This window comes from Myxine glutinosa (genome assembly GCF_964187855.1).
Source record: "Myxine glutinosa chromosome 12 unlocalized genomic scaffold, kmMyxGlut1.1 SUPER_12_unloc_2, whole genome shotgun sequence".
Classification (NCBI taxonomy): domain Eukaryota; kingdom Metazoa; phylum Chordata; class Myxini; order Myxiniformes; family Myxinidae; genus Myxine; species Myxine glutinosa.
In genome coordinates, this window is record NW_027616356.1 from 432,458 (window position 1) to 447,788 (window position 15,331).

The following is a 15,331-nucleotide window of genomic DNA, read 5'->3' on the forward strand; positions in this document are numbered from 1 at the left end:
CTTCTCACAGTTGTTAGTTTATTCTTGCACCTGTTCTGGACTCAACAAGACTCAGACACGCCTGATCTGGTCCAGTAAGTAACACACACACAGGCACAAATGAACGACACAAACACCATACACAAGTAAATAAATATCTCACACACACACACACACACACACACACACACACACACACACACACACACACACACACACACACACACACACACACACACACACACACACACACACACACACACACACACACACACACACACACACACACACACACACACACACACACACACACACACACACAATATATATCCCCTTTATTTACCACCAAGCCTTACCTTTACGATAATAAAAAAAATATGTATATATGGCCTTAAAACGATCATTCATTCATACACACACACACACACACACACACACACACACACACACACACACACACACACACACACACACACACACACACACACACACACACACACACACACACACACACACACACACACACACACACACACACACACACACACACACACACACACACACACGGCGTCTGTCTGTCTCAGCGTCTGTCTGCCTCAGCGTCTGTCTGCCTCAGCGTCTGTCTGTCTCAGCGTCTGTCTGTCTCAGCGTCTGTCTGTCTCAGCGTCTGTCTGTCTCAGCGTCTGTCTGTCTCTGCTTTTCCAAGCCATTGATACACAGCTACACCAATACACCAATCCTCACCGTAGGGCCTGCTTCCCAGCAGTCAGTGGAGCCGTGCTGGGATAACCTCATTGTTATGTAGAGCCGCAGCCGGTGCCGCAGCCAGGCAACTCTGGCTAACGCACACCATATGTTCAAGACTACCCTCAACTCTGCACAGGAAGGGAGTCTATTTCCTAGAGTTAGTAGCTTGACCACCGGCCATCCCAAAAGCAAAATAGAGCGCCAGCATGGACCACAATTTATGGGAGCGTGGGATATGGATATATATACAAATATAAATATATATGGAGTGTTGGGGAATCAATTGGTTTTAAAAGAGAGCGAGGTATCATCATTTTGCTGTAAATGGCCATTTTCCAGAAATTCAGTGTAGTTTCCCCTCCCTGTCCCCCAGCAGCCTCGCACCACCACCCCAAGGATAAAAGCACAAAGACAGCACATTTATGGAAGATTCCACTCTAGGACGAGTGTGCACCGGTGCCGAATACAACAGAGAAGAGAGAAACAAATAAACACTGGAACCTTTGAATAAACGGCCCGGACACCCAGTCCTCGCTCTGCGTCACGCGAGTCACATTTGGCGATGGGGATCAAATGGCGGGGATGGAATCAATGTCACGCCTGCACTCCCCGTGCTATTTTAATGGGCCTGAATCATACGAGGCAAACACAGACGTCCATAAATAACCCGACGCGAACAAACACAACTTGCGACACAAATTGGTTACCGCAGTACGAATCCCCAGGCAGGATGTGACGTTCCCCGAGTTTTGATCGAAAGCCGCAAATACTCGGATTTCATCAGAGTAGCGGTCTCCTCCATGCACCCCCCCTTGCCTCCCAACATCGTGCAAATTATCACCCGTAGACCCGGGGACACCACACAACCCCCCCATCATCATGATCGCCAGGTCCACCTCCGAACTCGTCCTCACCACCACAACGACCATTCCCTCTAACTTTACCCTTGATCGGTCGGCGGCTCAGGTTGATCGCGGGACTAACCCCCTTGTTTGTACCGACGTCCTCCGCGTGATTAAACGACCCGAGCACCACCAGGGCGCGTCCCGCACCGATTTACTCGACTGAACCACAAAAGGTCGCTCCACCAGAATCACATTCCGAGTGTGAGCGACCACGGGCCTAGTCAGGGACACGCGACTCGACTAGCGTAAAGGGAGAAAAACAAGCACCGCCAACGTCGAGCGAGCGCCATCCGAGGCCGGTGCTCGGCGCACTGCGGGAGTGGGGAGTAGGCCTCCGAGGGCCGAGTGTCCGGCGGCATTTACCGTTCCTGTTACAACGTGGGAAACGTGACGGCGCTGGGACGGGGAGTTCGGGACAAACGGCGAGAGGAACAGGCACAACAACGACTTGTGAGTGGAACGAGCAGCGCAGAACGGGACCCACCAACAATGACGTCAAGACGCTGCGCCTCGTACAAAGCACGATGGGAACTTTCAGCACAGACAAAGCGTGCAGCACTTGTTCGCGCCGTCTTTCCGCCGCCGCCACCAGCTCTTCTTCTTCTTTCTCTCTTCTTCTTCTTCTTCCTCCACTTCATCTTCATATTCTTATTCTTCTTGTTCTTCAGCATCCTTTTTTTTTTTTTACTACTTTCCTTCTTCCTCTATGCTAATTCTTCCTTTTCTTCTACCAATGCATATTCTTCCAGCTTATCTTCTTCTTTATTATCTCAACAAGGAATAACACCAAGGAACTGGCGCAGTAGGTCATTCGGGCCTTCTGGCCTGCACACAATGCACTAACACCAGATCATACAATCATCCGCACACACGCCATCGCTACCTTCAAGTCCTGTCGATATCCCTGTACCTCGCTCTCTCCAATGCATGAAGGTACCTATCGAATTCCAATTTAAACCGATCTGCTCTTTCTGCTGCAACTACCTTTCCGGGGAGACCGACCATTCCATGAATTATTATTGGAACGTCACTAGGTAGAGCGCATACCTCCGCCAGGTTGAACAATTTACGTTTTGTATCCCACTGATAGGTCAGATCTGGATTCGGACCTGAACCAAAATCTAATCGTCTTGTTCTTGTCACTTACCCAACTCATCCGCCAAGTTTCGCCACAATCCATCCACAACTTTTTGAAATATTATGCCATATATTGTTTTTGGCACAATCACTCAATGTTGAAGAATCACTTAGGAATTAAAAAAAATTCTCATCCCGATCCGGATTCCAATCTTCACCAAAATTGAATCAATTCTTCCTCGTCAGTTGTCACATTGCAACCGACCTGTCCACCAAATTTCGTCCGAATCAGTCCATAACTTTTTGAGATTTAGTGCTATATTCCGGTTTTAGCCACATCTCTCAATGGTGAAGAATCACTTTAAAATTTCTCATATCCAGATCTGGATCTTCACCAAAATCGAATCATTTCGTCATCACACACCCAAACTGTACACCAAATTCCGTCCGAATCAGTCCATAACTTTTTGAGATATAGTGCTATATTGAGATATAGTGCTATACTAGCCGAAACCCGTGGAACATCCACGGAAGGGAGGATGTGGTGTATGGATAGAGTGTACCATTATGGATGGCACAGGGGATTTGCTTGTCCGAGTAAGAGTTAGGAAGTATGGCTGTACGTGATAAACAAAGAGCGCGGTTGGAAGAAATTATCGTTAACCCACCAGATGAGGTTAGCGTACACCGCGATCGACGACACCGGCACAAATGCATGCTCAGGATTGTCCACTCAGTGGACGGCTTGCTTTCGCCTTCGCCTGTCCAATCAGCGGACGGCTTGCTTCGCCTTCGCCCAGCAGACGCCAATACGATGGCGCCGTATCGGCAGTTAATCGCATGCTTTTGGGCCCCAAAGTCGACTAATTCAGATTTTTCGAGTATGGCTGTACGTGATAAACAAAGAGCGCGGTTCGTAGATCGTAAATGCATTAGTGCCGTGGGCATCGGGTCACTGGGTGCGGCCTAAAAGGGATAACAAAGTCGAGTCCTTACGCTATTATTATATAGATATCGGTTTTGGCCCATCTCTCAATGCTGAAGAAGAAAAGAGCGTGCACAACTGTAAGAACGAAGGACGGGAACAGTGGTGAGTTTGAGGTGAAGGCAGGAGTGCATCAGGGGTCGGTACTAAGTCCACTACTATGTGTAGCCGGTCCCCTTGTGTTTTATACCTCTCCCCTCCCCCCCCCCCCCTTCCCACGCCTCCTCCCCCCAAGCCCTCTCCCTCCCACACTTCTCCCTGCTCTCAAATGTTGTGGTTGTGTGCTTCCCCTTCTCTCCCCATCTTCTCTTCCGCTCCCTCTTTTTGTATATTTTGTTTGTCTGGTCGTTTTGTTTGTGAAATAAATGTTAGCTCTTTCACGAGCCTCGATTCAGTATACAAAAAAAAAAAAAAAAAAAAAAAAAAAAAAAAAGCTGTGATGGAGGTGCTGGCTCAGAACGTAAAGGAGGGTTTACCGTGGGAGTTGTTGTATGCAGATGATCTGGTGTTGATTGCGGAAAGTATGGATGGATTGAAGGAAAAGATGAACAAGTGGAAGGAATGTATGGAGACAGAAGGTCTGAAGGTCAATATAGGAAAGACAAAGGTGATGGCAAGTGGTAAAGCATGTGGTGAGGTGGAAAGAACTGGGAAGTGGCCCTGTGCTGTGTGTAGGAAGGGTGTCGGAGTGAACTCCATTCAATGTACAATGTGCGCTGAGTGGGTTCATCAAAAATGTAGTGGTCTGAGAGGGTCATGAACCAGTGTGGCAGCTACATTCAAATGTAAGGTATGCACAGAGGGAGCTGCAGATGGAGGAAATGTTGAGTTGAATCTTGGAGACGGCGTGAAGCTGGAAGGTGTGAAAACATTTTGCTACCTCGGAGACATGCTGAATGGAGAAAATGGATCAGACTCGGCAACGGTTGCTAGAGTGAGATGTGCATGGAAGAAGTTTCGGGAACTGAGTGGCGTGCTGACGAGGAGGGGAGTGTCGTTGAAGCTGAAGGGAAAGGTGTATGCTGCATGTGTGAGAAGTGTTAGTGAAGTGTTACACTAGTGTTAGTGTATAACTAGTGTTGAGTGCTATATATAGGTTTTAGCCCTATCTCTCAATGGTGAAAAATCACTTAAAAAATTTTCAGACACAGATCCGGATCCGGATATTCACCAAAATCGAATCATTTCGTGCTCATCACACACCCAAACTGCACACCAATTTCCGTCCGAATCAGTCCATAAGTTTTTGAGATATCCTGTTCACAGACAGACAGACAGACAGAGGTTAAAACATAACCTCCATCGACCTTCGGTGGCAGTGGCAACTACTCTCTGAGTAAAAGAGTAGTCCCTTAATTCTCCTCTTCTCTACTCTCAGGCTATGGCCTGTTGGCCCCTGGTCCTATCATTGTCTATTTTTCGGAAACCCCCTCTGCTCTTATTTTGTCTATACCCCTCATTATCTTAAACATCTCAGTCAAATGCCCTCCTAACAACCTCCTTGCTAATGTCACTCACCGCAGGCAGGTAGGTGGTCTTTCTGTCTTCTACCGACTCCTATCCGGCCTAGCTCCCGCAGCTCTTTCTGTGCTCTGTCCCCCACATATTCCTACAGGTCGCACAAGATCTGCCCCCAACCCTCTTCTGGTGAAATTGCCAAAATCAAGACTCTCTGCTCACCTTCACTCTTTCATTCCTCTTTATTTCTGCCTCTGGAACAAACTCCCTCACTCTCTTCAATCCCACTCCTCCCTCCTGGTCTTTAAAACAGCTGTTCACCACCATATCTTATCTTCCCCCATCTGAAACCTTGATCTTTTCTACCCCCGTTAATTCACCCCAGATCCACGTTTTTGAAATACCAACTTATTTTCCTGGAAGTCCTAGAGCAGTGTCCATGTGTTTTATACCCCTCCCCTCCTTCCCGCTTCCCATGCCTCCTCCCCCCAAGCCCTCTCCCTCCCACAGATCTCCCGTTGTCCCTGTTCTCTGCTGTTGTACTTGTGTGCTTCCCCCTCTCTCCCCATCTTAGTCCGGCAGCTAAGCTAAATATAGCATAACAATTGTGCATTTTGTGAGGAAAGCACCAAATTTGGCACACTATTAGACTATCATATTATGAAAAGATCTGGATATTGGGCCATTTCAGATTCAGAGATTTGATTTTTGCAAGATTTGCAGATTTTGCAGATTTGCAAGCTGAGATTGCAACGCCAGGAACGGCCGACTCCTTCCTGCGAGCTGCCCACGTCACCCGCACAAGAAGAGCTCATCAAATCACTGCAGCGGCACTGCACATCCTGCAACACCGTGCATATGAACGCCACTGTATGACATATGCTGATGATGCAGAAGACCTGCCTGAGTTCGAAGACTGGTGTCACCAGAGAGGAGAAGACATTCCCAACTTTCAGTACTGGGCAACTGTGCTGGAACTAGAGATGTTGGTACTGGTCTACGTGCGTTCTCTGCGGCAGGCTTCATTCACGATGTACCTTGATGCCCTGACGGAACTGGTCCCATGGTTCCATGCCTTAGACCACACACACTATGCCAGGTGGGTCCCTGTTCACCTGAGGGACATGGTTGCACTCCCAATGAAGCACCCAGATGTAGCCAGATAATTCAGGGCTGGCAACTTCACTGTACAGAAGACGAAGAAGGTTTTCTCTTCGATCCCAATCGACCAGGCGCATGAACAGAATAATGCCTGCATCAAAGGAGATGGTGGAGCAGTCGGCCTCACTGACAACCCAAGTGCCCTGTGGCGTTGGATGATTTCCGGGCCAGAAGTTGCCAGGGCCATAGAAGAGTTCCAAGATGGCCATCAACACTGGGGGAGGCGAGAGGACACACGTCATTACGACCAGACACCAAGTGTGCAGACCTCTTTCGCCAAGGATGTCCGTGCCCTTGTCAGCGTCATAGAAGAGCTTGGCAACCCCTTTGAGGAAGAGAGCATGGATCTGGTTGTCCTTGACACAAAGGAAATTGCAGGTCCTGCTGCAGTTGAGACTGTCAGGAATGTGAAGAAGATTGGCCAAGAGCAGTTCCAGGCTTTCACCAGAGAATGCCTGGTGGAAAGGACCAAGCCAATTGATGATGCAATTCGTCGCAACAAGCTGAAGGTGTCATTTTGGAAAATGGCTGCCACAGCCATCACGGGCTGAATTTGAGATGGCCCAATATCCAAATCTGTTCATAATAGGATAGTCTACTAGTGTGCCAAATTTGGTGCTTTCCTCACAAAATGCACAATTGTTATGCTAAGTTGCCCCACTATCTTGTCTCCCACTCCCTTTATTGTATATTTTGTGTGTCTATTGGGTTTTTTTTGTGATTAATGTTCGCTCTTGCACGAGCCTCGATCTTCTATACAAAAAAAAAAAATGTTGAGGCGTCTCCTTCAGTCGCTCCTCATAGCCGAGTATAGCTAGGCCCGGAATCAATCTAGTAACCGTATATGATGTACACCGTCTACGGCAGTTATGTCCTTTCTGAGATGTGGTGGCCAAAGCTGTGCACATTATTCTAGACGAGGCCTCACCAAATTCCAATTCAATATTAACACTACATACGCCGGTGGATGGAGGTTATGTTTTCACATCTGTCTGTCTGATTGTCTGTCAGTCCGTTTGTTTTTCTGTGAACTGTGAGCAGGATATCTCAAAAAGTTACAGACAGATTCGGCTGAAACTTGGTGGATGAGCTGGGTGGTTGACAATAACCAGCCAATTCGATTTCGGTTCAGGTCCAGATGCAGATCTGGTCTATCAGAGGGATACGAAAGGTAAACTGTTCAGCCTGATGCAGGTATACATGCACTTTCTGTGTCGCTCACCTTCCTTTCCTTCTTGTGTTGTGCTGGACGTGATCGCAGACAGCATTGACAGTGCTATATCTTCCTCCACCCTTCTACACATGTCATGGTATTTGGTGACTTCACTGTTCAGCACAAGGAATGGTTGGTACACTCTTGGTATTGATACACATTATTTTTCAATCTCTCAAAATCTCACCCAAAATTGTTGCCTCTCCCACTCATATTCCTGCTTCGGATGGAAGATACGTGCTTGATCTCGTTTTGTGTTCCAACCCTGGTGACTGTGATGTGTTGCCTCCAAACTCCAAATAGTAACTCGGATCATTCCACAGTTTATGTTCATGTCTCTTACTCTTCATTCTCAACTCCAGCTCATCCTTTTCATCGTACTGTTTCAGTTTGGGAAGGCTGATTGGGATGGACTTCATTCTTTTCTTGCTGATGTGCCATGGACCTCAGCAATAATTATTGGTCTGGATATGGCTTCCGAGGCAATATCATAATGAATTTGCATTGGTATGGACACATATTTCGTAGCATATCTATCAAGTGAAGGTCTATTCCCATCCATGGTTCACTCTAGTTTGTGTATCAGCAAAATGCAAATTGCACCCACTTTTTCAAGCAGTACCATGTGCAAGGTAGTCCGTGGGCTGAGTAGGGTTTACATGCACCCCCCCCCCCCCCCACAACTTAACTTCCCAGGTATGTCCATGTACCCCCCACCCTAGGGGTTAGGAAAAACCATGTTAACAGAAAAAAACTCATTCCCAAGGTACCTCCCACGCATATTTTGATGTTACCCCCCCTGTGTCAGTGATTTCCGAAAATTAGGGGTAGGCGAAATTCAAATGGCCATAACTTTTTACCTAGTCATCCTATGGTGGCATATGACCCATCAAAATGTTTGTCCTGGGACACTCTTTACAATGATATGTGTTATATGCAAATGAGGTCACTAATGAGGTCACCAGAGGTCAAACTATGAGGGAATGAGTTTTTTTTCTGTTAACATGGTTTTTCCTAACCCCTAGGGTGGGGGGTACATGGACATACCCGGGAAGTTAAGTTGTGGGGGGGAGGGGGGTGCATGTAAACCCTACTCAGCCCACGGACTAAGGGTCCCTGGAGTCCAGATATCTGTCGCCGATTCTATCGCCACTCAGTGGCTTGGCTCTAGTGACTTTTGTTGGATTGCAAACAGTGTGCTTAACCACAATGCATCTTCTATACCTCCTCTCTTTCATGAACCTGAGGTTGTTGCTTCACCTCTGGATAAGGCCACCCTCTTTGCAGATCGCTTTTGTTCTAATTCTACTTTCAATGATAACGGACACCCTCTTCCTGATGTGCCATCTCGCACAGACTCTGATATTCCTGTTCCCTCTATCACTCCTAAGAAGGTTGCCAGAATTATTCACACTCTACATGCCTCGAAAGCAACTGGTTCTGGTGGAATCCACGTGATTGTATTAAAATGTGTTGTCCTGAACTGTCTTCGATATTAGTGGGTGGAGGGGTGGACAAGGGGGGGGGGGGGGCTATGTACTCAATTTCAAGTTCGTGTGCAGTTCATGTTAATTTTGGGCAACCACTATAAATGTATTCTACTCGGTCCTACTAATCGGAAAAATGATGTCGCCATTTTTTTCTGTCGACCTTTAGTGACCTTGACTCAAGGTGAAAGTTCAAACGTCATTACAGTGACCATACTTCATTCAAAGTATATCGACCTTGGTACCAAAATGTGGCAAATTTCACAAGCAACATTGATTATGACTTTTTTTCTTTTTTTTTGGTATACAAGATCGAGGCTCGTGAAAGAGCTAACATTAATCACACAGAAAGACAAACCGACACATAAAACATATAACATGGGTAGCGGTAGACAAGATGGGGCGAGAGTGGGAAGGACACAAACACAACATTTGAGAGCAGGGACATTGAGAGATATGTGGGATGGAGAGGGCTTTGGGGGGGGGGCATGGGAAGGGGGGGGTGGGAGAGGTATAAAACATATGGACACTGCCAGGACTTCCAGGAAAGAAGTTGGAATTTCAAATAAGGTGGATCTGGGGTGAATTAGTGGGGGTAGAAAAGATCAAGGTTTTGGATGGGGGAAGATAAGAGATGGTGGTGAACAGCTGTTTTAAAGACCTAGAGGGAGGAGTGGGATTGAAGGGAGTGTGGGAGTTTGTTCCAGAGGCGGGAGAAAAGAGGAATTAAAGAGTGAAGGTGAGCAGAGAGCCGAGATTTCGGCAGTTTAACCATCAGAGGGTTGCTGGCAGATCTTGTGCGACCTGTAGGAATATTTGGGGGACAAAGCACAGAAAGAGCTTGGGGAGTAAGGCCGGAGAGGAGTCGGTAGAAGACAGAAAGACCACCTACCTGCCTACGGTGAGTGAGTGAAAGGCCCTCGGAGATAGCTTCATCGTGGGAGATTCCAATGATTCTGAAAGCTTTGGTTTCAACAGGGTGAAGCCGAGCTAGGTGTGAGGCAGGAGCACCAGCCCATAGGGGAGAACAGTATTCCATTGAGCTGCGGATGAAAGCCTTGTATGTGGTGAGGAGCTCAGGTGTGCCTAGCAAGGACTTCGCACGACGGAGGATGCCCAGTCGGCGACCGGCTTTGGAGGCCAGCTTGGAAATGTGGTTTTCCCAAGAAAGATCATGGCAGAATTTGTTTTGTCATTTGCCCTCTCAGATGTTTGCAATATGCAAATTAATAAGCAAATGACCTAATTAGACAAAAAATATGCCTAATTAACATATAGTCTTCACCATACACGTAAATCCCAACACCGCATTATTATTGAATGCCAATCATTAGTTACCATCTCAAATGTGTTCTGCTGGATCCTAAACTGGAAAAATATTGCTATGTCGGGTGGAGTAGCGATATGTAGAGCCAGATATATCTGTATAGGTAACGTGCTTTGTCTGTCGCGGTAAGGAATCTGACCCTGTAATAAGTTTCATGTGTCGGCGTTTTGTCGGGTAAGATGTATACTTGTGAGCATACTAGGATGTTCGTGTGATAAATAGAGTTAGGGATTAAAGAATTAGACAACTCTTGTATGGTGCTGTTCTCTATTGCGTTCTCATCTTGTGTAATACTGCACATTGTTATTTGCATATTCTGTATCTATTATCTTATTCTAATATCTACCATCGCTTTCTTTGTCTTGCAGATTGATTGTTCATCGTTGTTGCTAATAAACCTGCATTCAATTGATACATTCTTGTTTATGAACAATCAACTCATCTGAAGATGCCTGCTGCAGTCTGCCCCTTCCCGAGCTGTGTCTACGTTACTGACAGCACTGACAATGCCGTTGCTGCTATCCAGCTCTCCATCCACGCCATGACTCACACGTCCATTGCACCAGCCAAACCGGACAAAGTCAGCCGTCCTCGTATCCAAACCGGCGGTACCAGTGAAGATTGGCAATATTTCACCAGAAGATGGGATGGTTACAAGGCAGCGATCCAGATAATCGGCAATGATGTTCGCGTTCAACTCCTTGAATGTTGTGATGATAACCTACGACGTGACCTCCACCGCAGCAACCCACGCATTGAAATCAAGGACGAGGCAGCTATACTACAAGCCATTCGGTCCCTTGCTGTCCGAGAGGAGAATACCATGGTGTCCCGCGTAAACCTCCACAACATGCGACAGGACCGAGAAGAACCAATTCGTACCTACGCAGCCCGTCTGGCTGGTCAAGCCGAGATCTGCAAGTTTTCTGTTGTATGCTCATGCAATCCCCCTACTGATGTCAACTACACCAAGGACATGGTTCGCGATGTCCTATGTCGGGGACTCGCCGATCAAGATATACAACAGGACATTCTCGGCGATCAAAATCAGAACATGAGCTTGGAGGAAGTTCTCATTTTCGTCGAGGCCAAGGAAGCAGGGAAACGTTCCCAGAATGCCTTGCTCGATAGTGAAGGCGCTCATGGCGCAAGCCAATACAAAAACTGGAAGAACAAAAGAGCCCTGATCACTACCGACAAGCAGGCGGCCATTTGTAGTTATTGCGGCAAAACTGGTCATGGCAAACAGCCGAACATCGACCAAAGGCGTCAATTCTGCAATGCCTACGGGAAAACATGCAGTAAATGCGCCACTCGCGGCCATTTTGCACATGTCTGCCGGGGAGGCACGAAAAAGGCGGACAACAAACCTACGGACAAATCAATGGATGCTCATGATGTGGATGAAAGCAGCCAGGTCCACGATCTCCTCTGCTCTGTCACGGAACGAGAAACGGCCATTTGGAAGCCGCAAATTAAAAGGGCCATGGCCACCTTGTCAACTCCACTACACCTCGACCACCATATATTTGACCACCTCTCTGGCTGGACCAAGAAGAAGTCTCAACCACAGCCGTACATAAAACTCATAGCACGGATCGATAAGGAATCTTATGACCATTTCGGCCAGCCACTGTCATCCCGACCAAAATCGGCCAGGCTCCAGGCCATGGCCGACACTGGCTGTCAAAGCTGCCTCACAGGACTTAATATTTTCCACAAACTCGGGCTGCGTAATGAAGACCTGTTACCTGTCAACCTGAAGATGAATGCTGTTAACAGTGGAAGGGTCCGGATTATCGGCGCCATGCTCCTACACCTGTCTGGTCGCACAGCCAATGGCGACATTATTGAAACCCGACAAATCTGCTACATCTCACCTGACACACGGAACATGTATCTCAGTCGTGAAGCATGCGTCGATCTAGGCCTCGTGTCTAGTAGCTTCCCAACCATTGGCGAATCCAACACAGTTGGTGCTGCAGTGGCAGCAGTTATCGATGCAAATTGTAACTGCCCGGTAAGATCGCTTCCCCCTACACTGCCTACATCTATCCCATTTCCGGCCACTGACGAGAACCGAGAGAGGCTGGAGAAATGGCTACTGGAGTACTACAAAAGCAGCACATTCAATGTCTGCGAACACCAGCCACTACCCCACATGGAAGGTCCGCCTCTCACACTGATGGTTGACCCCGAGGCAACACCAAAAGCGGTGCACACCCCAGTGCCTGTCCCCTTACACTGGCAGGCAGAAGTCAAGGCTGGTATCGATCGCGACATCAGGTTAGGGGTTCTGGAACCGGTGCCAATTGGTGAACCAGTGACATGGTGCAGCAGAATGGTCGTCTGTCCAAAGAAGGATGGGACCCCACGGAGGACAGTTGATCTGCAACCACTGAATGCGCACTGCACACGTGAGACCCACCACACCCAGTCACCCTTCCATCAAGCAATGGCGGTGCCACATAACACCAAAAAGACGGTAACAGACGCCTGGAATGGCTATCACAGCGTTCCAATCAGAGAATGTGACCGCCATCTGACAACGTTCATCACACCATGGGGCCGATACCGTTACTGCACCACTCCCCAAGGTTACATCGCTTCAGGTGATGGATACTCCAGACGATTTGACGAAATCGTATCGGACTTCAAAAACAAGTCCAAATGTATTGATGATACCATCATGTGGAGCGACACATTGGAAGAGAGCTTTTTTCAGACATGCAACTGGCTCGACCTGTGCGGCCGTAATGGGATTACGCAAAATCCGACGAAATTCCATTTTGGTCAGGACACGGTCGAATTCGCTGGATTCGAGATCACCATGGACAGTGTACGACCATGCCAAAGGTATCTCCAAGCGATACAGGACTTCCCCACACCAAAAACAATTACTGACATTCGCTCCTGGTTTGGGCTAGTCAATCAGGTAACATACTGCTTCAGCATGACCGAGAGGATGCGACCTTTTCGGGACCTCCTAAAACCATGCACCCCCTTCTACTGGGATGCAACACTACAATCCCTATTCGAAGAATCAAAACGACTCATCATATCTGAAGTCGCAAATGGGGTCCGGATCTTTGACAAGGAACGGACAACATGTCTCGCAACTGACTGGTCGAAGGATGGGATTGGCTTCTGGCTCCTCCAAAAACACTGCAGATGCCCTGGTGAAACCCCACAGTGCTGCCCCGATGGCTGGAAAATCACCCTTGCTGGAGGCCGCTTCACCCATGCAGCGGAGTCGCGCTATGCTCCGATAGAGGGTGAAGCTCTAGCAGTGGCGGACAGCCTGGAAAAAGTAAAGTATTTTGTGTTGGGATGCAAGAACCTGATTATTGCCGTCGATCACAAGCCCTTAATCAAGCTTCTTGGTGACAGACGATTAGAGGACATCCATAACACGCGGCTTGCCAACTTGAAAGAAAGGACCCTAGCATATCGTTTCCGAATTATCCACATCCCGGGAAAACGACACTGCGTACCAGATGCGATTTCACGACATCCGTCGGGTGCCAGACCATCGGAACGACTGCCACTGGTGGATGACATTTCCTCCATTATGGATGTGGCCACATCGACTACACTAAGACAGCACACCTTGACTGGGCTGTGGACCACAGATGACGACTCTGGCATGGAAATGGCTATTTCTATGGCAGCCATCAAGACACTCGATTCTGTGCGGTCCGTCACTTGGGACGATGTTCGGGACGAAACAGCAAGTGACACTCAGATGCTGCAGTTACTCAATTCTATTGAGCAGGGTCTACCTGCCAGTCGGGACGATTTCCCTGTGTCCATTTTGGAATACTTTCCCTTCCGTGAACACCTCTACACTATTGATGGCATAGTGGTCTACAAGGGGAGGATTATCATCCCACCGAAGCTACGGAAGCTTGTCCTTGAGAATCTTCATGCTGCTCACCAAGGAGTCACGGCTATGACCACCCGGGCCAGCAGCTCGATCTTTTGGCCTGGAATCACTCCCCAGATTCATGAGATGCGCAATCGCTGCTCACACTGCAATCGGATGGCCCCATCGCACCCAAGTGCTCCACCTACAGCCTCAGCTGAACCTGCCTACCCTTTCCAGTACGTTTGTTCAGATTACTTTCATCACAAGGGTCGGAGTTATTTGGTCACCGTTGATCGTTACTCTAATTGGCCAATCATTCAGCTAACTACTGGCGGGGCACAAGGCCTAGTGAAATGTCTGCGGTCGAACTTCGCCACTTATGGTATCCCCGACGAATTGGCATCTGACTGTGGGCCAGAATTCACGGCACATGACACCCAAGACTTCTTGCGTCGGTGGGGCGTTAACCATCGGTTGTCATCCACTGCCTTCCCACACAGCAACTGTCGTGCCGAGATCGCAGTCAAAACATCGAAAAGAATGATCACCGATAACACTGGTTCCAATGGTGAACTAGACACTGATCGGTTCCAACGTGCAATACTCCAGTACCGGAATGCACCGGATCAGGACACTAGGTTGTCTCCAGCCATGATCATCTTCAAGAGGCCAGTCAAGGACTTCATACCCATCATCCCAGGCAGATACTTGCCATCGGACACCTGGCGGGAAACACGCAACAATCGTGAGGAAGCTTTGCGCATTCGGCATGCCAGGGAGATCGAAAGACTCTCTGAACACACGACAAAACTACCTCCACTGGCTGTCGGGGACCATGTCCGGATCCAGAACCAGACCGGCCTGGAACCACGAAAATGGGACCGGACCGGAACCGTGATTGAGGTAAAACAATTCGATCAATACGTTGTCAAGGTGGATGGCTCCGGAAGAATCACTCTCCGGAATCGTAAGTTCCTGCGACGTTTTACGCCTTTCAGCATGACAACTCCCACTACGACTGGCAAAAGTGGCATGCTGCCAACCGTTATGCCAAGTGTTATGCCAATCGTACCGAAATACTTAATGTCTGGTACCCAACCCATCGCCGCTCCAAGAGTCTGTCT

The 15,331-nt window shown here is 48.2% G+C and overlaps 2 protein-coding genes across 10 annotated transcripts in view; both read right to left on the minus strand.

The window, feature by feature from the left end:
* Positions 1-2,252, minus strand: part of LOC137437917 (zinc finger protein 148) — a 55,767-nt gene extending 53,515 nt beyond the window's left edge. For 4 of the 9 annotated variants that reach the window (XM_078768657.1, XM_068132658.2, XM_068132657.2 and 1 more), the window contains exon 1: positions 2,116-2,252. The gene's annotated coding sequence lies outside the window, so the exon portion shown is untranslated. Of the gene's footprint in view, positions 1-723; positions 743-1,227; positions 1,411-1,994 lie in introns of those variants that run through there. The other 5 variants (XM_078768654.1, XM_068132654.2, XM_078768655.1 and 2 more) reach the window with 5 other exon arrangements.
* The window catches only part of LOC137437920 (uncharacterized), a 422,503-nt gene that overhangs the window by 270,219 nt on the left and 136,953 nt on the right, over positions 1-15,331 (minus strand). The gene's annotated exons all lie outside the window — the stretch shown is intronic.